A 27319-nucleotide genomic window follows, 5' to 3' on the forward strand; every position below is an offset into this window, starting at 1 on the left:
TACATGGTGTTTGGATCTAGGATTTTGGTTCTGACTCATCTCTTGTTCAGCTCTGGGGTTGAATAGTAACTCACAGTGGAAATAACGTTTCAGGCTGCAGCCTGAGGGGCAAATCCATTAACCAGCACCCAGCCTGAGTTCCTGGGCTGAGCACTGGGGTGATTCTACAGTGGGAAGGAATTCTTCCCCATTCAAACTGCAAAGCTTGTTTGCAGTTGCCAATACCACACTGAATCTACAATAGACCCTGCAGCCCCTTCAATAATGGGAAGCTTAGCAACAGATTTCTCCTCTCTAATAACAGATCTTTTGTATCATCATGGCTGATGTCCTTCATATTGTGGCTAGTAGGTGCCTGGTATATTTTTTAAATTCCTATATCTCTTAGGGAGCTTCTAGACTATTCGAAAATAGGCATATTCCAGGCTGAACTGCAGAAACCCCAATCTGACTGTGGTCCCCTATGATTCACTCTAGCATCCATGCCTTTGAACTAAAACTGTCCCCTTCCTTCATTTTTAGCTTGGAACAAAATTATGGTATCATGATATTGTAGCGTCCACTTTGCTGTTTGCTTATTACTGTGAGGTTATAGTGTGTCGTCATGTAACATTGGGATGTAACATCATGTCATGACAATGTAACACAAATACAAACCAATACTTCTTGGAAAATAATAATCTGAAACATAGATATGTAATTGGATGGAGAACCCTGAAAGCAGTGACAGTTAAAATGGGAAGCAGAGTAGAAGTATTCAGAAATTGTAGGAAGTTCAGAGCAGAGCAACACAAATGGTTAGGTAGCTGGAGGGATTGAACTAGGAGAAAAGATAATGGCCCTGATTCTCATTTACACTAATGCCACTTTACAACATTCTAGCAATGTAAAGAGGGTGTAATTGTAATTTATGCCCTTCACACTGCCATAGCATTGTATAGTGGCCTTAGGATAACTGAGAAGTGGGCCCAAAAAGTGCTAAACATTTATAGCTTGGGTAAGTGATGTGAACCCTGGGAGATGGATAAAGTCTACAAATATTTGTAGACTGTGAACTCCACAGGCCTCATTTTCCTCCTTAGAACAAGTGTATCTAAGTTAACTTGCATGGAAGTTTACTCCAATCCTGCAGTGGGAGAGGTAGAAGGAGAAGAATTACTTAATGTAAAAGAAGGGGTGTAACTGGAAGTAATGGGATAACACTGCGAAAGGGGAACAACAAAAGGTTGAACTCCCTGAAGGTGATGTCTAATATCCTGTAAAATAATTTCCTAAGGGCAGCAGCGGAAGCCCCACGCCTGTTATATTTAAAACTAGACTGAAGAAAACACTAGCAGGTTGATGGACCATAGTGCTACACTGACTGAGGCTTCTCCTGAGGCCTGACTCCTTTTCTCCAGTTCCACTCATCATACTACAGGGGGCACACAAACCCCTGAAGGATGTGTTACTATATGGCACATGGGCCAACTGTAGGGTTGATTGAAAATTTTCAGTTGAAACTGTTTCTTGATGGAAATTGGGTTTTCGACTCAATGAAATTTTTCACAAAAAAGTGTCTTCTTTCCACAGAATGTTTTGGTATTTCATCCAAAGAGTTTTATGCTGAAACTAGAAAAATCTCCATGATACACCATGGCAAAAGACATCTATGACACACTTTCTTCCCTCACCAAATGAGGAGAAAATGGCACATCATAGAAGATGTAGTGTGGCCAAAGAACATGGCCTGTTGATGAGAATGGGAGCATAAGGCACCCAAACTACAACTTCCATGAGGTACTACAGCACCCTTTAAATCTAAATATTCTGGATTTCAGCCAAAGTATTTGGGTTTCTTGATATTTCACTGAAAAGTCAAGATTTCCTGCAGAACATTTTGATGAAAATGAAAACATGATTTTGTTGACATTTTTATTGGGGGGGTGAGCAGGGGGGAGTATTTTCTGACCACCTTTAGCCAACCAACTTTGGGAATCTGCAGGTGCTCTACATGCAGAACTGTTAAGAAGGGGGCTGTGGGAAGTGGATGGAGAACTCATGATACGATCTCTGCATCACACTGATAGCCCTATGCAGATCCTGGATCCTTTCCTCTATCTGCTTGGAACATGGAGATCTCTCAGTTTCTAAGGTGGCATTAACCTTGTGCTGCAGCCATGGGAAAAGACAGAGGGGGAGGTCCCTGACCTTATGTGAAGTAAAATATAACTATATGTTGGCAGGAGTAGAGGGTGGGTTGGATTGATCTTCTATGGGCGGAGAGATGAAAGTTGTCCTTCGGCAGTATTGGCCTGACACTGCACTACTGGATGACAGTTGTCAGATGGGATATTCTAATGGCGGATGTGTGCTGTGACAAAGTTCCTCCTCTATGTTGGTGGGTCCTGCGCTTATTGGCGGATTTTCTTGCCTCAGAGATTCACCATGTGGGTTGGGGAACAGCCCAGAGACCTTCCCCTCTGGAAGAACCCACAGTCCAGGTCAGTTGGGAGGTTTGGGGGGAACCCGGGCCCGCCCTCTACTCCGGGTTCCAGCCCAGGGCCCTGTGGACTGCAGCTGTCTATAGTCCCTCCTGTAACAGCTGCATGACATCTACAACTCCCTGGGCTACTTCCCCATGGCCTCCTCCAAACACCTTCCTTATTCTCACCACAGGACCTTCCTCCTGGTGTCTGATAACGCTTGGGCTCCTCAGTCCTCCAGCAGCACACCCTCTTACTCTCAGCTCCTTGCGCTTCTTGCTCCCAGCTCCTCACACTCGTACCACAAACTGAAGTGAGCTCCTTTTAAAACCCAGGTGCCCTGATTAGCCTGCCTTAATTGATTCTAGCAGCTTCTTCTTAATTGGCTCCAGGTGTCCTAATTAGCCTGCCTGCCTTAACTGGTTCTAGCAGGTTCCTGATTACTGTAGTGCAGCCCCTGCTCTGGTCACTCAGGGAACAGAAAACTACACATCCAGTGACCAGTATATTTGCCCTCTACCAGACTCCTGTACCCCACTGGTCTGGGTCTGTCACATATCCCTCCCCCCTGCTCAACACCAAGGGATTGGGCAGCTTGGGACGCCAGACAGTGCACACGTGACAAGCCATCGGCGTTGCCATGACGGCTCCCTCCTCTGTGTTGCACATGGAACTGGAAAGGTTGGAGGGATAAGAACCATCTGGTCACCCTTGTGTTCTCCTTGTTCCGCTGCATCCACTGAAGAGGGGCATGGTCGGTCACGAGGACAAATCTGCGCCCGAGCAGGTAGTAGCGCAATGTTTCCATGGCCCATTTTACAGCGAGGCATTCTCTCTCCACCACTGCATATTTTTGTTCCCTAGGAAGGAGTTTCTGACTGAGGTATAGAATTGGGTGTTCCTCCTCCCCGACCATCTGTGATAGAACGGCCCCCAACCCTACTTCCGATGCATCCGTCTGCAGGATAAACTCCTTGGTGAAATCAGGGGCTATCAGTACGGGGTTACTGCAGAGGGCAGTCTATAGGTCTGTGAATGCTTCCTCTGCTGCGTCAGACCATCTCACCAGATCAGGTCCATGGGCTTTCACTAGGTCTGTCAGGGGGCTTGCCCTTGTGGCAAAGTGGGGGATAAATCGTCGGTAATACCCCACCACACCTAGAAACGCCCGGACTTGTTTCTTGCGACTTGGTCGGGGCCAATTTTGGATGGCCTCTAACTTGTTCACTTGGGGTTTTACCAGACCTTTTCCCACAACGTAGCCAAGATATTTGGCCTCTGTAAACCCTACAGCGCACTTGGCAGGGTTTGCTGTAAGGCCAGCTCGCCTGAAGGTATCGAGGACTGCCTCCACCTTCTCCAGGTGGGTTTCCCAGTCTGGGGTATGAATGACCACATCGTCCAAGTAGGCAGCAGCATAACTGTTATGCGGGCGTAATAGCTTGTCCATGAGGCATTGGAATGTAGCTGGGGCCCCATGTAGTCCAAAAGGAAGGACAGTATATTGAAAAAGACCCTCTGGTTTAGAGAATGCAGTCTTTTCCTTTGAGTCTTCTGCAAGGGGAATCTGCCAGTACCCCTTTGTCAAGTCTAGGGTAGTCAAGTACCGGGCATTACCCAGACGGTCCACTAGCGCATCTATGCGAGGTATGGGGTACGCGTCGAACTGGGATACTTCGTTTAGTCGCCAGAAGTTGTTGCAAAATCTTGTGGTGCCATCAGGTTTGGGCACCAGCACGATTGGGCTGGACCACTAACTGTGGGATTCTTCGATGATCCCCAACTCCAGCATTTTTTTTACTTCTGCTTTTATTTCCTCCCTTTTTGCCGCTGGCACCCGATAGGGCCTCATTGTTACTCTGGCCCCAGGGTTCGTGACGATGTGGTGATATGTCTCGGTTGTTTGACCCGGTTTTGTCGAGAACACATCTTGGTTCCGGAAAATCATCTCAGACACCTCATTCTTCTGGTCTGGTGTTAAATCGGGAGACACTCTCACCTGTTTGGAAGGCTTGTTTTCCTGGGTTAGGTCTTTTTGGACCGTTGTGCATGCCTCTTGTGCATGCCAGGGTTTCAGAAGGTTAACGTGATAAATCTGTTCTTGTTTTCTGCGTCCTGGCTGCCGCACCTTGTAGGTTATTTCCCCCACAGGTTCAACCACCTCATAGGGCCCCTGCCATTGGGCCAGAAGCTTGCTTTCTGCCGTGGGTACCAACACCATAACCCGATCCCCTGGTTGGAACTGTCGCACTTTTGCCTGGCGATTGTAATGGGTACGCTGGGCCTCCTGTGCCTTCTCCAAATGTTCCCGTACAATAGGGGTAACCCGGGCTATCCGGTCTCGCATCTGCATTACATGCTCTATTATATTTCTCCCCTCATTGGGTTCCTCTTCCCAGATCTCTTTGGCGATATCTAGTATACCACAGGGGTGACGTTCGTATAATAACTCGAAGGGGGAAAACCCAGTTGAGGCCTGAGGTACCTCCCGGATAGCGAACATAAGGTAGGGTAGTAGGGTGTCCCAATCCTTCCCGTCCCGACTTACCACCTTCCTTATCATAGCCTTGAGGGTTCGGTTAAACCTTTCTACCAACCCATCAGTCTGCGGATGGTAGACTGAAGTTCTCAGGGTATGTATATGGAGCAGCGTACAGAGGTCCTTCATTAGCTTCGACATAAATGGGGTTCCTTGGTCGGTTAATATCTCCCTCGGTAGCCCCATTCGGGCAAAGATCCCCACCAGCTCTTTGGCTATAGTTTTAGAGGCCGTGTTCCGCAGGGGGACGGCTTCTGGGTAGCGAGTAGCATAGTCCAAAACAACAAGTATATATTGGTGGCCCCGAGCCGTCTTCTCCAGGGGTCCCACTAGGTCCATGGCTATTCGCTCGAAGGGGACCTCTATGATGGGAAGGGGTACTAAAGGTGCCCTCAAGTGGGGACGGGGACTGTGCAGCTGACACTCCGGGCAGGAGGCACAGTACCTCCGCACTTCTTCATGTACTCCGGGCCAGAAGAACCGTCGTAGGACTCGTGCCAGGGTCTTCTCTACCCCCAAATGCCCCCCAAAAAGATGACTATGAGCAAGACTTAATACAGCGTTCTGGTGTTTTTGAGGTACTAGGATCTGCTGTACCTTCTGCCCCTGTACTGGTGCAACCCGGTATAAGAGATCCTTCTTCATTATGAAGTAGGGTCCTGGTCCCTGGGTTTTCCCTTCCACGGGGACCCCATCTATTTCAGTCACCTCCTTCCTAATGTTGTCATACCTTGGGTCTTCTGCCTGGTCCCGTCCAAAATTTCCTCTCCCGGGGCTAATCTGCCCAAGATCTAGGGGCCCAGTCTCTGTTGCCTCTACTGGTTCAGAAGCATTAGGGTGGGGGTCAGACTCAGGTGCTTCTCCCTCTTGCGTGGCCTCCTTTTCAGCTGCGCGGGTCCACCTACCTACAAGAGCGACCCTCTGACTTTGGGTCAGTATTCGGGTTCCCAAGGCCTTAGCTGCCCTTCTTTCCCTTTTTGTCTTTCTACCCTGTCTGGGAGTGGAGAACAAATCTGGGGATATTTCAGAGAAGATTGGGGGTTGACAGTCTGCTGTGGATGCCTCACCAATTTTAGGGTCCCCATCTTTCTCCAATCCCCCTACTGGGAGTAAGTTTCCAAACCCTGGGAAGTCCCTCCCTATGAGCACCGGGTATGGGAGTTTAGGGACTACACCTGCTGCTACCTCAGTAGTGTTCCCTTGGATCTCGATTTTTACTGGGATGGTGGGGTAGTAACTAACTGTCCCATGGACACATGTTATCCTCGTACGTTTAGCCTGCAGCAGCTGACTACGCTTCACAAACTTCCCTGAGATAAGCGTGATAGCACTCCCCTAATCAACCAGTGCCGTGGTCCCTACCCCATTTAGTTTCACTGGGTTACCTGTGCAGACAACATACCACGGCAAGCATGGAGCCCGCTCAGCTCAACTCACCGTCACCCTCCTGGTGGCCCAGTCACCCAAACTTTAGGGCTTGGTGCTGCTAGTTTAACCCGGGGTGCCTCTTCCTTAACTGGTCGGGTCAGCTCCCTCACTGTCCTTCGCCTCTCTACCAGGGCGACAACCTCATCATAGGTGGAGGGTTCGTTCTGGCTTACCCAGGCACGAAGGTCTGGTGGTAGTCCCCTCATGTATCGGTCGATAACCAGAACCGCTAGTATCTCTTCCGGACTCTGGGACTCTGTTTGCAACCACTTTCGTGCGAGATGGATGAGGTCATACAATTGGGACCGCGGGGTTTTGTCTTCCTGGTACCTCCAACCGTGATACTTCTGGGCCCGCACTGCTGTCGTTACCCCAGATCTGGCCAGGATCTCTGCTTTCAGCTGGGGGTAGTCTGCCGCAGCCTCTTCGGGCAGATCATGGTAGGCCTTCTGGGCCTCCCCACACAGGAATGGGGAAAGGATGCCAGACCACTGATCTCGAGGCCAGGCCTCCCGTAGGGCTGTCCTCTCAAAGGCCAGAAGGTATGCCTCTACATCATCCTCCCGTGTCATTTTCTGCAGCTAATGGCTGGCCCATATGAGCCGCGTACCATCAAGGTCGCGATTCAGCTCTGTAAGGGACTTTACCTGGTTTACCAGTTCCCACAACATAGCTCGGTCTTGAGCAGCCTGGTCCATCAGCAGGCGATTAGTCTCTTGCTGCAGCCGCCCTGCCTCCTGTTGGGCGGCTGCCTGGACACGGGTAGCCTCCTGCTGGGCTGCCATAGCTTGTATCAGTGCCCGCACTACGTCATCCATTATGGTGAAAAAAATAAACCCTCTCCTTTTTTGTTTTTGTTTTTAAATCACCCTCCTTCTTCCGCCGCGCTGTGCACCCCAAGATCCCACTTCTAACACCAGTGTGACAAAGTTCCTCCTCTATCTTGGTGGGTCCTGCACTTATTGGCGGATTTTCTTGCCTCAGAGATTCACCATGTGGGTTGGGGAACAGCCCAGAGACCTTCCCCTCTGGAAGAACCCACAGTCCAGGTCAGTTGGGAGGTTTGGGGGAACCCAGGCCAGCCCTCTACTCCGGGTTCCAGCCCAGGGCCCTGTGGACTGCAGCTGTCTATAATCCCTCCTGTAACAGCTGCATGACAGCTACAACTCCCTGGGCAACTTCCCCATGGCCTCCTCCAAACACCTTCCTTATTCTCACCACAGGACCTTCCTCCTGGTGTCTGATAACGCTTGGGCTCCTTAGTCCTCCAGCAGCACACCCTCTCACTCTCAGCTCCTTGCGCCTCTTGCTCCCAGCTCCTCACACTCGTACCACAAACTGAAGTGAGCTCCTTTTTAAAGCCCAGGTGCCCTGATTAGCCTGCCTTAATTGATTCTAGCAGCTTCTTCTTAATTGGCTCCAGGTGTTCTAATTAGCCTGCCTGCCTTAACTGGTTCTAGCAGGTTCCTGATTACTCTAGTGCAGCCCCTGCTCTGGTCACTCAGGGAACAGAAAACTACACATCCAGTGACCAGTATATTTGCCCTCTACCAGACTCCTGTACCCCACTGGTCTGGGTCTGTCACAGTGCTCATGCAGTCATGTGAGTTGTTAATCATCCTTACATTATCCCCAAGTGCCAGTGGAGATGAGTCATGTATAGATCTGAGGGAGCAGATTGGCAGCAACATAGGCATTATGTGGTTACCCCTGAATGGTGTTCTTTCCTTGGATTCTCAGTAGGACTTCATATGTGTGGAATCCAGATGGGATGCACACCTCCAGTAGGTCCGATGCCATTCATAGATTTTAAGGCTATAAGGGACCATTGTAATCATCTAGTCTGACCTTTTGTATTACACAAGTCATAGAGTTTCACCATGTAATTTCTGTGGAGGAGAGAGTTATTCTTCCTTGGTATACAAGTGAAAACTATCAAGCTCATTAACTTGTGGAAGTTGTGGTGGAACTAGAGCATATCTTTTAGAAAGCCATCTAATTAAAGACTCCAAGTGATGATGAATTTACCATTTCCTCTGGTAATCTGTTCCAATGTTTATTTACCTTCACTGTTATAAAGTGGCATCTTATTTCTAATTTGAATTTTTGCAACTATAACCTCCAGCCATTTGATTTGGTCCTACTGTGAACATAAGTTTCACTTGTCTAAGCCAGGGTTTTGGTTGTTCTCATGTCAGGATAGTAGCATTCTCTTCTAGTCAGTCAATGAACTTATCCTTGGCCTGATCCCATTATTGACCTTCTAGTGTTTCCTTCAGAGATCCAATCCTTGACCCTGTTATGGACTTCTGGAAAGCTCATTATTGGGTTGTGTCTAGCTGAGGGAATAACTTTCAATGAATAATTTATTCAGTGAATGTATCCTCTTTTTCTGCATATAGGATATCCCCATTCAGATTGTGATTTCCTCAAATGTGTTTCTTGTTTGCATGTATTTGACTAATATTGTTTTAATCTCTCTCCCCCCCCACATGGTTTTACTGTGAATATTTTAAAATCAAGCTTGGTTACATATAACTGGTTGGATAAGTCACATTGTATTATTTCTGTTCCTTGATTGTATGAGACCACATGCACTCCTGGCATGAATACATGCACAAGTGAATTTATGATTCCACAAATACTTATGCATGTGGCAAGTAACTTTTACCATTTAAACACAATCAATCAAATGTTTGTGGAAAGTGAGCCCCAAAATGTGTGAACATAGCAAAACAAATTTGTGTAAAAAGTTGAACAAATATTCACAGAAATTGAATTGTGCTCTAATTGTGAGTCAATGAATTGCAATAGAGTACAGTTAACTATACTTAATTTACATACCACATCCTATGAGTGAAAATGCCTAAAAAGTTATTTTTTAAAATTAACTTCAGAAGAATTCTTTGATCTAAAGTTATCTGATGACATGGATGTACCCCAGAACCACAATTTGAATGATATTGCAATTGTCCATATCAGATCAAAACTGTAGAAATTGTTATATATGGCTCCAATTTAGAAAAGCACGCAAGGGAAATGCTTAATGTTAAGCATGAGCGTAAGTCTTATTGGAGTCAATGGTACAAAAGCACATGCTTAAACTTTAAGTGCTTTCCTGAATCAAAGTCTGCCATGGAATCACTTCCTAAAAGGACAGTAAGAGCTAATAATCTAGGATGTATATAGCAAAACCATATAACAAGCAAACAGCAATACACAGCATTCACTTCACATCTTAAGATTTTCAACTTTAACAGTGTATTTATCATACACTTCATAACTCAGTAATGCATAATTGGTGTTTAAATAATATATTGAGGTGACAGATGTCATAAACACATATGAAACGGATGTAGTAAAACGATGCAATTTTTGAGATGGGGTTTCAATTGCAATGCTTTTTTGTTGTTTTTGTTGCTGATTTTTATATATGATCCATGGAAATTTTAAATTAAGGCAGGTGTCACTTTTAATTTATTGTTAGGTGGAAAGCACACTTATTTTGTACTCAGAGGATTTATTCAACTTAACTCTGTAATTGCTAGCAATATACAAGCTCATTATATTACAATTTAGTGCATTTAGCACCAGCTGTTATGGAGTTAATGGGAGAGCCAGTAGAAAATGATATATAGCACATAATATATTTAACATGGACATGATAATAACATTAAAAACACACCTTCTTTGAATCCACATATATGTTAATTTTTAAAGTATTGTGCAGTTATTTATCAGTGCAATATTTTAAAGGATAGCTGAGTTGCCTTACAAACTGTGTTATTTGACAAAATGTGAAACCTTACATCCAAAATACCCTCAAATACCATGTGACATAATTATTTTGTAATACGCTAGAATAATTATCTTAAAATAGGACATAGTTCTGGCTATATCTATCCATATGTAGTAGTTATAGTTATATCACAATAAGAAAGTTGCAATTCTTTTAACTTTTGACCAGGACTTGTGAGTGATGTGTGGAAAATTGTTGAATGTGCTTCTTGGTGTATTAAAGTATGATCTGTGAATCATTATTACTTTTTTGTGTGAGATACAAATAAGTAGACAAACCCTTCTAATACACCTAAAGGGGGTACAACTCTGATAGGGGAAAAGTCAGATAAGAAAATAAACTTCTATTAACTTTCACAAATGTTCAGTGAGAAAAAGTGGAAGTAAAGAACTGGTCCATTCCCCATAGAGGGAGCCCCGTTGAGGTGGATGAGAGAGAGACTTTTCAGGATCGAATCCCAAGTACGTACAAGTTACTGTAATACAAATTGTGCAGATCCGTCTTCATGTTTACACTGTCTATAAAGAGTAGTTGTCATGGCAACACAGCATCATTTTGAATATATTTCAATATGAGTACTAGAGATTAAGAATCCTGTTTCTAAAACACTTGTATACCCATTTGTACACTTCTGACATAAGCAAATTACTCTTAGGGAACATGAGAAGTCTCTATTTTTCTAGTATTCATAGAATGCATATTCTTTTTTTCATATGGATTAAATTCAAAATAGTTCTCCCAAAATGAATAACTTTTTTCTGAGGTGAACAAGATTAGAAAAAAAGGAGAGAGAAGGTATTCTTATTTTTTACAAGTATTAACATAAGTATGAATTTATTTGTTTTGACAAAGGTAAACTCAGATGTTTTTGAAAATATGACATATACAAAGCAGTTGTGCTAGTAGCAGATGTCCTCTTCAATGCTGATCCATCCTGCTTGTCTAATCTTCACATTTATTTACACTATTCTATGATTTCTGAGGTCCTGAATCAGGAAAGAATTTAAACATATGCTTAGGTTCATCCTTATTCAGGAGAACATTTATGTGTGTTAACTTTAGGTATGGGCTTAGGTTCCATTCAGAGACTCCAGTGGGACCTACGCATGTGTCTGAAGTGCCATCCTGAAGCAGGGTCTGAGTACCTTACAGAAAGCAAAATCTTTCATGTTTTAGTGTTATTTCTTCTTTCTCTGAGCAAGTGGTAAAAGGTTCTTCATCTTGATTGGGATATTTTTTCCCCTTTTCTTTCCCCTCTTTGTCTTTCCCTCCCAACCCCTAGGAGGTATTTGAAGTACAGTAAAGAGATGGGTCTTATATATTGTCCTTAATGTGGGAAGATTTGTATCCCTTCTAATACTTTGGGATGGCTCAGCTGTGAACAAAGTTCTATCCTCCCCTTTCTTCACAAATGCCTCTTACTGAAAAGTTGCATTGTTACTCATGAATGCATTTGTGGTATTGCCAACTCCAAGCGTTCAAAAATCATGAGTCAAGCCCAACAGACATCAGATTTTTTAAAAAGACTACATTTGGTATGCTGTTTATTTGCCTTTTGTTTTTTGAGCCTTTAGCATGTATTCAGGTCACATTTTCAACCTTTTTGTGCAATCACAAGGTCTAGAAACTTACTTTATATTTTTATCTAAAAGTTGAGATTCTAATGTAATTCCATCAGTCCTTGAAACTGGGAGAAGAACATCCAATGTTGTGTGCTCGTGACAGAATTGTAAGACTTGCAGTATCACCAACATCTAACTTTCAAAAATCATGCGTCGGGCCCCAAAAATCATGAGATTGTCTTAAAAATGATGGTTCTTTTTATTTGTCTTCTGGTTTCTGAGCTTTTAGGCTACACTGGAGTCACATTTTCAAGCTTTTCTAGGCTAGAAACTTACATTAAAAAAAGTAGGCAGCTGGGGTCTCTGGTAACCACCTGACTCCAGTAGCAGGGCCTTAAAGAAACCCCCCAAATATTGTGGGACTGCATTTGTTATAGTAAGTCCTGGTCACTGAGGCCAAGACAGTTCCTAGATTAGACTTGACTTACCTCATTGTGGGCTTTGGCGATCAAGACTTGGACTTTGAATTTGGTTCAGTATACAGTGGGGAGCTGATGTGGTTCCTGGAGTTCTGGGACGATGTGTTTGCATCAACTTGTCCTGCTTAGCAGGCAGGCTGCCACTCTCAGTACAAGCGGTAGCTTTGCAGTACATAATTCTTATATGAAGAAGTTTGCAGTGCATAAAATCATATTACCAGATTAAAAAAAATTTCCTCACCAGACATTGAGGGGTTCAGTTTGGCTTCTGCTAAAACAGATTTTATCTATTTTAATTAGCTTAAAGCATGCTTTCATTTATCATATTGTGCTGAGTACATCTAGTACTGGAGGACTGAAGAACATGATATGATATTCACTTAGGTTAAAACAATGAAAAGCTAATTAGATACAGTGAAATAACTATAATATATTAATATTTATGTTTTATATTATGTAGGTTATGGAAGTTAGGTTAATATAAAATGGTGCTTAATAGAATTGCAAGTGCTGTCTGATGACACTTTCATACAGTGTTCAGGGCACTGAAAAGAGATTTTGCTAGAAATCCAAGAAATCTGCATTACAATAGAATGTTTCCTGCTGTGAGGGATCAGGCAATGCAGGGGAAAAAAGCCCCCAACATTTTAGTGCCATTCCCTGTTGTTTACATAGGAATGTTATTCCTTTCATGTTCTAGTTCACTTGGAAAAGTGCCTGTCAGTAATGCAGAATGACATGTATTTTTATGTCTATTCATGAATACAATTATTTTATTGTTATTATTTGGAGATGACAGGAGATCTTTATATAAAAGTGTATCCTGCACCATTGAAGTCAATTGGAGTTTTGCTATTAGCTTCAGTGGGAGGAGGATCAGAGCCTTATATTCAGTGGGCTAAATTATTCCTGGCAGATGTAAGAACTTGGTCCATGGTATCCTTTTCTATGGGAGAGTGTTCCAGGGTTGAAGTTTATTCCACCCATATAAATTATAGCATTCAGGTTCTGTACCGGTAGAGCGTAGAAGTCTTGGTGAGTGTGGGGTGAAATCAAGTCCCCAGACTCAGGCCACAATTTTGCTTATAAACTAGAAAAGCAGCCACAGTTCCTCTGGGCTACTAGCATGGGGTGTTGGGGCAATGGGATCTGCATAGCTGTTTGAGATGGGTGGTCCCTCCTCTAGCCTCCCCCTTTGTGGCTTTCCACATCACAGATAGAAGGCCAGCACCATACTCATCACTTGGGGTTGTGCAGACATCTACTCTCCCTGCAGTCCCCCCATCACAGCCCATATGGAGGCATAAGAAGTGCCGAGGACCTCGCGCTGGCCCACTGCACTATGAGTCACTTTCTCCCTCTGATACTAACCCTGGTTCCCAGTCTGTGGATGGAATCACTGTCCCCTATTTGAGTTGCTAGATGTCATTGGTTTATATATTCCTACTCTCCCAGATTACTCAAAGTTAAATTGGACAGTGTTTGCAAATGCTTAATCCAGAAATTGGATTTAGCAAAATTCAAATTAATTGGTGGTCATTTCATCTAATTACCCTGTCCCCAGTGTTTATCTTACTCATTGGAATTTACATACAATGAAAGCGTAGAAAATTATTTATTATTATTATTATTTATTTTAAAGAGCTTTAAGATTTTCACCCTCAAATGGCATTTCTACAAGTAAGGGGCAGGATTCTGACTTCAGAGTTTTCATTTGCCTGTAAGAATTCAGCTTTTGATAGTTCTAGTTTGCTGGGACTGTGACTATGTTTATGTATAAATGGATTCATTGCTATTCATATTTGCCAATTCTTGAGCAATTCATGGACCTTTTATAAAATGTTGTATTCCTCTGAAGAAATAGCATCTCTCAGTAAATATGTGGAAGCTAAAAGTGGGGATAGTTCCCACAATTCTTGTTTGAAAAGCACAGAGAAAAGAACACGGTGCACACACAAGCATCCCTGAAACCTTTTGGTCTGCCTCAAATCTCAGGAGCCTGTACCTCTGTGTCATACCCTATCAGTGAGGTAGAAAAGTATTTTAATTTTTGGCATACAGATGATCTTACCAAATGATGATAAAGATTTAGATCTTAACTATTATATTCTAAGCAGGTTACTAGCAAGTCTTTGTGAATTGGGTATATATTAAATTGTCACCTTGCCAGCACATATCCATTTGATGTTCCACTGGCATTTCTGCTGTATAAGCAAATGTTTGGTATGTTGTGCTTTTAGTGATTATGATTAAAAATTGTTTTTTTTTAAATATTTTTTTAAAACAGGTTATAGGATAATATAACTTTTCCTGAATTTTTGTTTTTCTGAATAGTGTTAAAATAATGATATTCAATAAAATAGTAGAGCCTTTGAAGCACAATACTTTTATTTTTTCTTAAATACACTAACTAGTTTACTTAATAATACAACACAGTTTGAATTAGTTAAAAATGTGGTACAATTTCCATGCTGTTTTAAACTTTCACGCACTATAGCACTGCAGCTCTCAAATATGCCGTTATATAGTATCAAATTTTATACTTATCCAGAGCAGATTTTACATATTTATATCATCCAAACAACTGTGTTGAATAATAATATTGTAACACCTTTCAGAAAAATAGGAAATCAGGAAAAGTATGTGTAAATAAACTATAAGTATACGTGCAATATATGTACACTGTCTGTGTATATATATTACACATGTACGTGTACTGAACATTTCTTACAAATATTCAGATTATAATCTAATATATATAGTGCAATATAATATGTGTTATAAATATAGATATATATTCTGCTGTGGCTCTTGATGTTCTTAATCTGAGAAACAAATAAAATTTACAGCATATGGAGCTCAGTTCTGCTTAAAGTTAGCAGGGTCAGGAGCTCATTTAGGACACTCAACGTGAGTCTTGTGGTTTGCTTATTGTGTGTCATATTTTGTATAATGGTCTATCAGGTCAGCACAAAAGTATATTTTAATGTTTTTGATATCAGTGTCAGTTTTGCCTGAGAATAAGGACTGTATGATTTGGCCCTAAGTCTGTTAAAAATAAATTACATTTTTTGGTCTAATGTAAAATTAAAATGAATAAACATCATAAAGCTCATACCCATCCTAGTGGCTGTTTGAAAATTCCGGAGATGCGGCACAAGGGAATGACCATCATTGCAGTGGAAAATGTGCATAGCTATTTTCAACGGGGAATGAAGAGCAGAAATGGAAAAGTGAAATAACAATGGGCTGATTGCTTTCATTTTTTTTTTTTTTTTGTAGTTTAACATTGCATTAAAGAGAACAACCCGATTTTCTACATTTCCCCCCTATTTTCTTGTCATGGATATATTAGCATTACATGATGCATACTAATTATAAAGTTGGCTGTAACAAGAGTTCCTCTTGTGAATCCATTTAAGAACTGATTGTTTACTATCTTTTTCTGTAAGTATAAAATTTTAATTATGCCACTGACAGGAACTGTGCGTGATACAGTGCTCTACATTTATCACTGGGAGAGGGCCAGTTGCAGAGCTGTTTGACTTTGGAGAAATCCTGATGCGTTTGCAATGTTGAGCAGCAGGTGCCACATTATTATGTACAGAAAAGCAATTAGGAAGCATATTGGATGAATGGGGAGTGCATTAATATTAGCAAGTACATTTGTCAGTGGTTTTGATGCGAGTCTTTTTCTTTTCTTTATGCAACATTAAGATTGTGGCTCTCATAAATTCTCCCCTTAAATTGCCATCTGTTCCCTTGTCATGCAGTAGTGAGGTAGAGAAAAGTTTTCTTGACAAAATGAAAAGAATTTCTTTTATTTAAAGCAGAAGCAAAGGAGCTTATACAAAGTGGGAGAATTGTAGGTTATGTAATTGAGCTTTGCATGTGTTAAGTAATTACCTTTGAATGTAACATTAACTGTGGAACAGTTAGATTTTTCCCCAGATTTTATTTTTCAATCATTTAATGTATTTTTAAAAATACAGTATGAAACAATTCAAACTAGATTGCATTGGGTTCCTATTCTGCAGACCTTACTTATGCAAATACTTCAATGGGAATTTTGCCTGAGCAAGGACTGCAGGCATAGTCCATTGGTCCATGGTCAGGCATATGTGAATATAGGAGACAATAGTCTCATGTTACCAGTGGGGAAAAATATGTCTGTCAGAATTTAGTTCCCATTTTGAAACAGGTAACATTGATTCTGATGGTGGTGTCAGCAGCAAACTGCTCAAAGTCTTAAGGGAAGTTCATAGAATATCAGGGTTGGAAGGGACCTCAGGAGGTCATCTAGTCCAACCCCCTGCTTAAAGCAGGACTAATCCCCAGACAGATTTTTACCCCAGTTCCCTAAATGGCCCTCTCAAGAATTGAACTCACAACCCTGGGTTTAGCAGGCCAATGCTCAAACCACTGAGCTATTCCCCCCCGTTGTTGAACTCTCTGTGAAAAGCTTTGAAATGTTTCTTTTACATTAGGTTTTATTTTTATGGCAGTTTCTAAATTTCAGCTTATTTTCCTTGGAAGGAGATTTTGTTTGAGGAAAGACTGACATGTCTCTCCCCAAGACTATGGCTAGCCGAGGGTTTGGAAAAAAGAAAAGAAACATGGAAAACAATTGTAAAAAGCACTAAGCTAATTGGCACAAATATTGTGCTTTTCAAAGAGAGAAAACAGGGTAAAGTATTTCCTGATATCTCTAATTCATATAATTTATACATGTGCCTTTGTGGCAGAAAAGAGTGAAACAGTGGATACCACTGATATACCACTATACCATCAGGGTTGCCAACCCTCCAGGATTGGCCTGGAGTCTCCCGGAATCAGCATCCATCTCTCGGTGACTTCTGAAAGCAATCCGGGAGATTTTAATAGGATATTTTAAGAAAATTATATTATGTCATGTTGGAAAAAAAATCTGGAATAGCTTCAGTCAGAGTTGGCAACCCTATATACTGTGGGTATCAGGTCTGTACACCACTCCATTCTTCTGGTTTCATACTGTTGGAAATCTGTTGACTGATGGATTTACACTGGCCTAAAACTGGAGTAACACAGTAGTGAATCAGGACCATTGTCTGAACTGGGCAGCGAGTTGTCATCTGGGTCCAATCTTCATATGCTCTTCAGTTTTGCGTTTGTGTCTGGCAGTTAGCCTCCAAAAACCAGTCCTATTTCTGAGCCATATCAGTAGTGGAGCTTTACATCTTTCCTCTTCTCCCCTTGAGCAAACTCTTCAAAGACCAAGGAGATCTGTTTTAGAGATAACTTGAACTAAAGAACTGGCAGCATGAGTTACAAGTGGCAGTAGCAGCAATTCCAATGATACTTTAGAGCCAGATTGTGACTCATCAGAATACAGTATATCCCAGAAACTGATTAGGAGGGGGGCTTTGTTGTCAGGGGTGTGGGGGGGAGGAGGGAGGGAGGAAGGAAGGGAGGGAGAAGGAATATGAGATTAACATAAACTAAAGACTCTTTAAAGAAGAACCTATAAAGGGAAAAAATATAAAAGCAAAGAGAACAATGGGAGTTTCTGTTTCAGCAACTATGTACTCTCCTTAGGTTGCAGCAAACCCCAACAGATTTTTAAATATCGGCTATCTGGGAACCCTTCCTATATTTACAGACATCCAAATCCAAGTCTACAGTATTTGCTCTCTGTGTAAGAAGAGCGATAGCCACCCAGAAGCAGTACACCCACAATGTCCTCCCCCCATTGCACTCTGAATATGAACAGCGTTAAGAGCTCATTATCTTTTCATTCTTATTTTTCATTGTCTTCCTTTCTTGTATCTGCTCTTTCAGGGTTAAATTCACCTAGATATGGAGGTTCCATGCATGTTCCCACTATACCACTTACGCTCTTGGCATCCCTCCATTGGATGGGATTAGTGTGAGCACGTGAGTGAAAGAGCCATTACACTTGTGCTCAGTGCAGACCAGGATTCATTGCTGCTGACCCCAGACTGGTGTAGAGATCTATTGAGGGTGAATTTAGTAACATTTAACTAGTTTAAAGACAACACAGAGGGGCAGCAGCTACTATTTCAGATCGTATGCATGGAGATTGGGCCCTTGCTTTCTTGGTCTTATGTATTTGAAGCATCTGTCAGTAGTTATATCAGCCTCTCGCACAAGCTTCCTTATTCCATCTTTACTTTTCCCTTCACTTCATTCTGTAGCTTCTCCAGTCCTGTGATGTAACTGAAGCTTTAGTTACCTCGCTATGAGCCTCTTTTTCCCCGTCATATGAGAGAGACGAGCTTTTGAGCACCACAGAGTCCTTCTTCAGATCTTCAGGTTTTCCAGATGTTGGTTGTGTTTGAGAATAAAAATTTTGTATTTTTATTCTTTTGCGTCTCTGTTTCATTCTGTTTACAATAGACTATATTGTATATATAACTAAATCAGGGCATTTTATGGCCTGAATTCTGAGCTATACCTTGATACCATGGACAAAGATAAAGTGATCATGTTGATTCTTTTAGATCTGTCAGCAATTTGTTGGTTTTTTTTTAACCAGTAATCAAGTGGTTCTGTTGACTCGCTTGTGGGCTTTAGCAAAGGTGGATGGAGTTACTCTTTAATGGCTTGGGTCTTAGCTTCCTGATGGCATTTATGGGTAATTATTCCACTTCCCTATGAGTTCTCCCCTGCATGGTAACACTGGACTCTGTTGTCACCCCAACTGCTCTAGATGTAAAGAAGGCCACTGAGAGAGTTAGTGAGGAGACATGGGTTGTGATGCATTCATTAAGCTGATTACACACAGTTATGTATCCTCATATCTGACCCAGCTAGGGCAGCGGAACAAATAATGCAGTATCTGCATGAGCTTTAGACTTGGATGAAGGCTGGCAGGCTGCAACTTAATCAAGGCAAGACCGAGACAAGGTTGGTGAAATGGGAAGAGTTGTCTGAACTTGGTTGTGGCAGGAAGTGCTGAAGGTTGGTGGCAGTCCGAAGAGTTGTCTGAACTTACATTGGTGCCCGGGATTGGGGGAGCGTGAACACCTTTTGGAACCCTGTGGTGCAAGTAGCCCTTACCTAAGCAAGTATCTCCATTGACTTCAGGGATAAGAGTTTGCAGGATTGGACCCTAACTGTAGGACTTCGCTCCTTTTCTCATTCTACTTCCTACATATTGTGTAAGTTAGCAGACCTTGTTTTATTTGTTCCTTCTGTCTAGTTAATTTGTCTCATAAATATTTCTGTTTCCATCTCCTGACTAGGAGTCTGGTGGCACCTTAAAGACTAACAGATTTATTTGGGCATAAGCTTTCGTGGGTAAAAAACCCACTTCTTCAGATTCATGGAGTGAAAATTACAGATGCAGGCATTATATAATGACACATAAAGAGAAGGGAGTTACCTCACAAGTGGAGAACCAGTGTTGACAGGGCCAATTCTATCAGGGTGGATGCGGTCCACTCCCAATAATAGATGAGGAGGTGTCAATTCCAGGAGAGGCAAAGCTGCTTTTGTAATGAGCCAGCCACTCCTAGTCCCTATTCAAGCCCAAATTAATGGTGTTAAATTTGCAAATCAATTTTAGTTCTGCTGTTTCTCTTTGAAGTCTGTTTCTGAAGTTTTTTTGTTCAAGTATAGCCTCTTTTAAATCTGTTGTAGAATGTCCAGGGAGATTGAAGTGTTTTCCTACTGGCTTTTGTATTTTACCATTCCTGATGTCCGATTTGTGTCCATTTATTTTTTTACATAGGGACTGTCCTGTTTGGCCAATGTACATGGCAGACGGGCATTTCTGGCACATGATGGCATATATCACATTAGTAGATGTGCAGGTGAATGAGCCCTTGATGCTGTGGCTGATGTGGTTGTGTCCTCTGATGGTGTCGCTAGAGTAGATATGGTGACAGAGTAGGCAACGAGGTTTGCTACAGAGATTGGTTGCTGGGTTAGTGTTTCTGTGGTGTGGTGTGTAGTTGCTGGTGAGTATTTGCTTCAGGTTGGGGGACTGTCTGTAAGTGAGGACTGGCCTGCCTCCCAAGGTCTGTGAAAGTGAGGGATCGTTTTCCAGAATAGGTTGTAGATCGTTGATAATGTGCTGGAGAGGTTTTAGCTGGGGACTGTACGTGATCGCCAGTGGTGTTCTGTTATTTTCCTTGTTGGGCCTGTCCTGTAGTAGGTGATTTCTGGGTACCCGTCTCGCTCTGTCAGTCCATTTCCTCACTTCCCCAGGTGGGTATTGTAGTTTTAAGAATGCTTGATAAAGATCTTGTAGGTGTTGGTCTCTGTCTGAGGGATTGGAGCAAATTCGGTTGTATCTTAGGGCTTGGCTGCAGACAATGGATCATGTGATGTGTTCTGGATGGAAGCTGGAGGCATGTAGGTAAGTATAGCGCTCAGTAGGTTTCTGGTATAGGGTGGTGTTTATGTGACCATCACATATTTGCACTGTAGTGTCCAGAAAGTGGATCTCTTATGTGAACTGGTCCAGGCTGAGGTTGATGGTGGGGTGGAAATTGTTGAAATCCAGGTGGAATTCTTCAAGGGCCTCCTTTCTGTGGGTCCATATGATGAAGATGTCATCAATGTAGTGCAAGTAGAGGAGGTGCGCTAGGGGACGAGAGTTGAGGAAGCGTTGTTCTAAGTCAGCCATAAAAATATTGGCAGCTTTGCCTCTCCTGGAATTGACATCTCCTCATCTATTATTGGGAGTGGACTACATCCACCCTGATTGAATTGGCCCAGTCAACACTGGTTCTCCACTTGTGAGGTAACTTCCTTCTCCTCATGTGTCATTATATAATGCCTGCATCTGTAATTTTCACTCCATGCATCTGAAGAAGTGAGGTTTTTTACCCATGAAAGCTGCTTATGCCCAAATAAATCTGTTAGTCTTTAAGGTGCCACCGGACTCCTTGTTGTTTTTGTGGATACAGACTAACACGACTATTCCCTGATACATCTCCTGACTGTGGGCCGTAGTCAGAGAGAGATATTCGTATGCAAGGATATGGAACTGGGCCCAAAGTTGTTCTCTCTGGTGTGTAAGATTATATCAAATTCTTCCATTACCTTCCTTAGGCCTTTTATTATCTTTATGTTTGGGCCACAATAAGTCTACCTCAAAGGTTGTTTCTCCAAGGTGTCTTCAATCACTACCTAACCTTTACAGACACCATAAGGGTATTTCTTCTCCTTCTGTTCTATTTAATTTCTTCTAAACGGTGTGTATATCTCAGCATTTGACTCAGTTTTTTTATTCCTCTTCCAGTAAATAAAAACAAAATTCCCTCTGTGTGCACACACTCCTGTTGTTCTCTTTTAAAATATTATTGCTAAAGTCAGGCCATTGTTGTTTTTCTTGTTAGCTGCTTCTTCCTTTTCTGTCTTACTGTTTTCTTTATATACTGTACTTTGCCTGTATGTCTCCTGATTTCCCTATTCCACCACATTAAACATTCATTTATAAGTTTGTGTCTTCTCTGTATCCAGTACTTTGATGCCCCTTCAATTCAGAAGTAGCCCCTCATACATATACGGATTGCATCTTTTCAAAAAAGAGCCCCAATCCACACAAAATTCATTCTAACAACATTGATAGTAGCGAATTCATTTGAGATTCATGTGGATGTCATATACTATGAGTTACAGTGTAAGCATCAGTTAATGGACACTCACAGTAAAGTGTTCCCTATCAAATAATACATCACCTAGCTACATAAAGTGGTTTATGTATTTTTTTCTTCCTCTATGATTTCAGCATGGCTAGAGAAGGTATCTAACAGTATGATTGCCTGGCTTTGTAGGGTATTTCTTTTGCAACCATCACTGCATAATGTTTTATTAATGCATTTTTAAATAATTTATCTTTAAACCTTTGTTTGATGGATATATTTTTTATTTAGAATTTGATGCCCTAGGAGGTGGGTCTGACAGTTCCTGTTTGCACTCCGACCAAATTTCTCTTAGGAACATGGATTTTTTTTACCCTGTTCCATAAATAGCAAATTTCTAATTTTTCATCTTTATCTTTAATTATAGGGATTATAGTTGAAAAAGATGCTGATATTTATCAAAAATATTTTAGACAATGCAAATAATATAAGGTTTAGCTTTCTTCATACATATTCCAGTTTATAATGTATACAGATTTAATAGAAAAATAAAATAATGGCTTGTAAACCTAGGCCTAGATCATCAAAGGTATTTAGATACTTCATAAGAACATAAGAATGGCCATACTGGTTAGGCCAAAGGTCCCTCTTGCCCAGTATCCTGTCTTCTGACAGTGGCCAATGCCAGGTGCGCCAGAGGGAATGAACAGAACAGGTAATCATCAAGTGATCCATCCCCTGTCACCCATTCCCAGCCTCTGGCAAACAGAGGTTAGGGACACCATCCCTGCCCATCCTGGCTAATAACCATTGATGGACCTATGTCACTCCCATTAACATCAGCCTCTGGACTAGACTGGCAGGCATAGCCCCTTGAAACTCCCTGTGCAGGGATTCCTAAAAGGCTCAATTGTGGGCTCAGGCACAATCCTCCAGAGCCCTCTGGCATGAAGGGGAACATACCCCACTGTACCCACCCTTCAGTTGTTTGTGCCTGGCTAGCTCTGCTGGTATGCAATTTTGGGAGGAAGGGGGTAGGACCACTCTCCCTTTTTGGGGGCAGTTTGTGACCTTGGGTGCTATGGGGGAGGGGTCCCTCTCCTCAAGTGTAGAGATGGCAATCGAGGAACATAGGAACTGCCATACTGGATCAGCCGAATGGTCCACATAGTCCAATATCCTGTCTCTGACAATGGCTAGTACCAGATGCTGCAGAGAAAGGTGCAAGAAACCTGAGTGGAAAAATATGGGGGCACAAGCAGGGGAAACAGCCTGTGTCCTTCCCACCCTCCTACCTCACTTGTACACCTGAGCAGGGAATAGGAATAACCTGATATAATCCAATATGAACAATGCCGGGTAATTTAGGGACCATTCCTTCTTCCATTGAAGTCATTGGCAAAATCTCTGTTGACTTGAATAAGTGTAGAATTCGACCCTTAGTCATTAACAGGAAGTGGAAGGAATTAAAAAGCATAGTAACAATGTGATTGCAGTTGGCTATACATACACAGTACATATCAGAGTTAAATATACTCCTTCCTCAGCTATAGCTCTTCCAGAAGAAATCTCTTTCTCAGTGCAATTAATAAACACTTTCAGAACCTCTTCTTTACCCTTTTTATTCTCCATATATCTTTATTTTAATTTCTGGATTCTTGTGCATTGCCAAGTGTATTTGCCTTACTGACCACTTCAAGTAGTACAAAGTAAGACTTGTGTCAAAAATTTTAAAAAGTAGAAGGTTGTGCTAAAATTTTGTGCGTAATTCACTATAAAAATAGGAAAATACACTGTGTTAATTTCCTGAATATATTTTTTAATTCAGACACATTGAAAATGTGTTCTCTGGTCTATAGTTTTGTCATGACCAGTAATAATTTTTATTTAACAAAGTATTTGGCAGTATACAAGTGTAAGTATTCACCATAAAACCCATTGTGTAGCTTGGCCATATCTGTACTAAAAAACAGCTTCTCAAGACAGCACTTTGATGTGGGTGTTCCTTTAAGTCTTAAAGGCACATGCTGCACACATCAAAGTAGTATGTGAACTTTAGAGTATTTACCTTGTTTAATGGGAAATGTTTTCCTCATTTTTTTCACTGTGACTTTTTTCTACTGCATGATGTTTCTGTGTTCTTTTTCTATTTAAAATTTAAAGAGTTACATTTGGGAGAGGAACAATGTAGGTAAAAGAGACCCCTGGAGTGTGTCTGATGTGATAGTTCTCCTCTGTGCCACCATTTTTCCTCCTGCTGGGGAAGAGCTAAATGATAGTGCCTTATACCTTACTGAATAAAGCCTAACACAGTTTCCTGCTGTGAGCATGTGATCAGTTTTTATGTTTGATTTTTGCACACAGGTACACTACTGCAAGCATACCCATATGATAGGCAAACACTTAATATGGGAACTATTGTTGACTCAGACATTCAACTAGTCCTGATTAATCACCCTAAAGCCGACATTTTAGAGATCTTCCCTTTCTGTGTTCAGAGGTACCACAGTTCTTTTTGTTCTACCTGTTTTTGGTTTCATATGACCAATTTATTTTCTGGCTAATTCTGATCTACCCAGAGATGTTGAAAGATGTGTTACTGTATGTTACTATCAGGGAACGAAACGCTATATTATGGTCTGATCCTGCAACCCTTACACCCGCATGTAATGCTTATGTAATCCCATTGACATCAGCTGGAGTAATGGTTGCAGGGGCTGGCCCTTAATTGTTACACACACAGTATGATTAATATAGGCAACATTTATAGTAATCTTTCACAAGGGATTTTAATGTAGTTTATATTTTTAAAAATATCCATTCAAATATAACAATGTTCATCCTCTGGACAGAAGATTAATTTAGTTTTAACGTTATCGTGCCTAGTATGAATAAATTCTTACATAACAAAAACCAATTGAATAAATAAACATCTTATTCTTTATTTTAATCAAAATATTGGAGCAACTAATGTCAAAGCTGGTACTGTATTTGAGGGTGTCATGATATCTGTTAAACACCCAGAACTCATAATATCCTTCTTATTGGCTCACTGAACACGAGAAAAAAAATAGGTCCTGTAGGAATACATCCAGAGACAAAGAAGAAAAGATATTTTATTTTTAGTGCTCAAATGGCATAATTGTTGGTTGGCGTTTAGTGGTTTGGAATATGAGGGGAGGGGGGAATATTTTCTGAATAAATGGGCATCATCTATAATCACCAAGGGGACAAGATCCTTTTAGCTTCAATGACTGTTCTGCCATGGACTTCAGTGGGAGCAGGATTGGGTGCTTTAACGAGAGAAAAGCAAGCTGTTGTCATGAAAGACTCCTGATTCTCAGAGTGAAGCAGCTTGCCCCCTGCAGGCTCACTGGATCTCAGTGAGTGCCATTACTTGTATTTGCAAGGCTGTTTGCCAGGCTTTGTATTATACACTCACAGACAGACACCCCAAAGTACAAATAATGTTGTGAATGTGACACAACCTTGTCAACAAAAGGCTAGATATTCACAATCAAGACCAAATCATGCTCATCTTACTTTCATTTCATAAATTTAGCTGTGTTTTGTGGTGTCAAAACATTAATATTAGATTTTTTTTTCTGTGTGAATTTTCTTTTGTTATATTAAAAACTAAAGAGCTTTCATAGAAGGTTATGAACTGCATATTAATTAGGGATGTGCAGACTGGCTGCTACTCTGAATCAGAAGATTTAGTACTGTATTGTATCAGAAGTCCTGCTTTGGGGGGAAATAGAAACGTTCAGATTTTGGAAACCTAACAATGGAAATAGCATGTGGTCTTTCTGATTTTACATGAGGGTAGCAGCAGCACTGAGGTTGTAGCATGGCAGCAATATGTAGATGTCTAGTGCACGAAGGGCCCGATCCTGCAATGAGCTCCATGTGAGCAGAATTCTCCATCTGCATATAGCACTTTGCAGGATCAGAGTCTAACATAACCTCATTAACAGATTAACTGGTGTCTAGCATAATAGCTAGTGTCAGGTGAATGAGACAAAACATATAGTGAATCTTAGGCATCACTGTCCCTCAATGCCCATTGTCCACCAAATAGAATACTTAAATGCTCCTTCCACTGCATTACAGGCAACAGAGGAGATGATGGAACAACACAGCAACAAGCAGCGATGGCAGCAGCAGAGGGGTCTGGGCAGTAGGTGCCCTTGGCTAGAAAAAGGAAAGGGGACGCTGTGACTTTGGCAGCAGGTCTTTAGTACAATCACAATATGCAGACAGAGCAGAGTTGGTGACCAAACACGGTTGGAGCGTGGAGCAGAGTAGCACACCAGCATGAGTGTAGACTGATTCTCCAGTACCTTACCCCTTGTGTAGTCTTTTAGACTTGTGCAAAATGAGTGCTCAGTGATTATAAAACCACTCCTAAAACACGACTGTAGTGTTTTACACCGACTTTGCACTCACGTAAATGCCTATGCAAGGTGCCTGTAGCTGAGAATCAGGCTCAGAATGTTTAGACCAGTCGATGTCAGATTCATCATGGCATGAGTATTCAGTGCCACGCACAACAGCATATGCCTTGTCTTGACTAGGAAAAAGGTTGAGTTTAGGTCTGACTTAGCTAACATGAGTTACCTAAACTCCACCTTTCCAGTTTCGACACAGAGGCATGCAAGGGCACAGTAGCATAGCAACATTGTATAATTCTCATCTTTACCAGCCAGTGATAGTTGGTGTAAAATACAATGTAACATGATCAATGGCTAACCTAGTTCTTCCCTCACTTACTTGAAGACAAATATTTGATATATTTGTTTTGAGTGGGAGAAGGGATCAGTCATAACACAAAGGGTCTTTTTCGTGGGGATGTGCATCTCTGCTAGATGTTTTGATGGGCAGCAGAGCTGCCTAGACTCAGGTCTTTGGGCGAGTTCTCAGGACGGCTACTGCTTTCTCAAGACTCCTGGGACTCAGTCCAACTCACATTAGAATCAATGGCAGGACTTCCTTTTAATTAGTTTAATGGGAGTTGGGCACAGGCCCTAGGTCTGACAAGAGCCATCAGTACTGTAGGTGCTGTGGATGCAGCAGCCACTGCCATGACAGTAACATCAGTTAGATTTGAAGAGGAATACATATATGGATCCTGCCAAGACAAGCTGCAAATAAACTGGTAACTGAAGTGACTGAGAAAGTAGTGACATTGGAAGTACTGGCATCCATAGGAGAAAATTGGGATACAGTAGAGGCAACAAACTTGACACCAGAGGTAGGTGCACCCACCAATGACTGGACAGAGTTGAGTATGTCCTGCATTGTGGAACAACAGAATAAGACTCCAATGCAACCATTTTCCTGCTGAATATTTATTCCAGACATTCTTTGTTCTATGGGTCCCTTATCAGGGCCTATGGGCTGTACTGCAGTATATATAACTGTAAATATCTCACATATGAAGCCCAAAAATCA

This window comes from Emys orbicularis, chromosome 3, assembly GCF_028017835.1.
Source record: "Emys orbicularis isolate rEmyOrb1 chromosome 3, rEmyOrb1.hap1, whole genome shotgun sequence".
Classification (NCBI taxonomy): Eukaryota; Metazoa; Chordata; order Testudines; family Emydidae; genus Emys; species Emys orbicularis.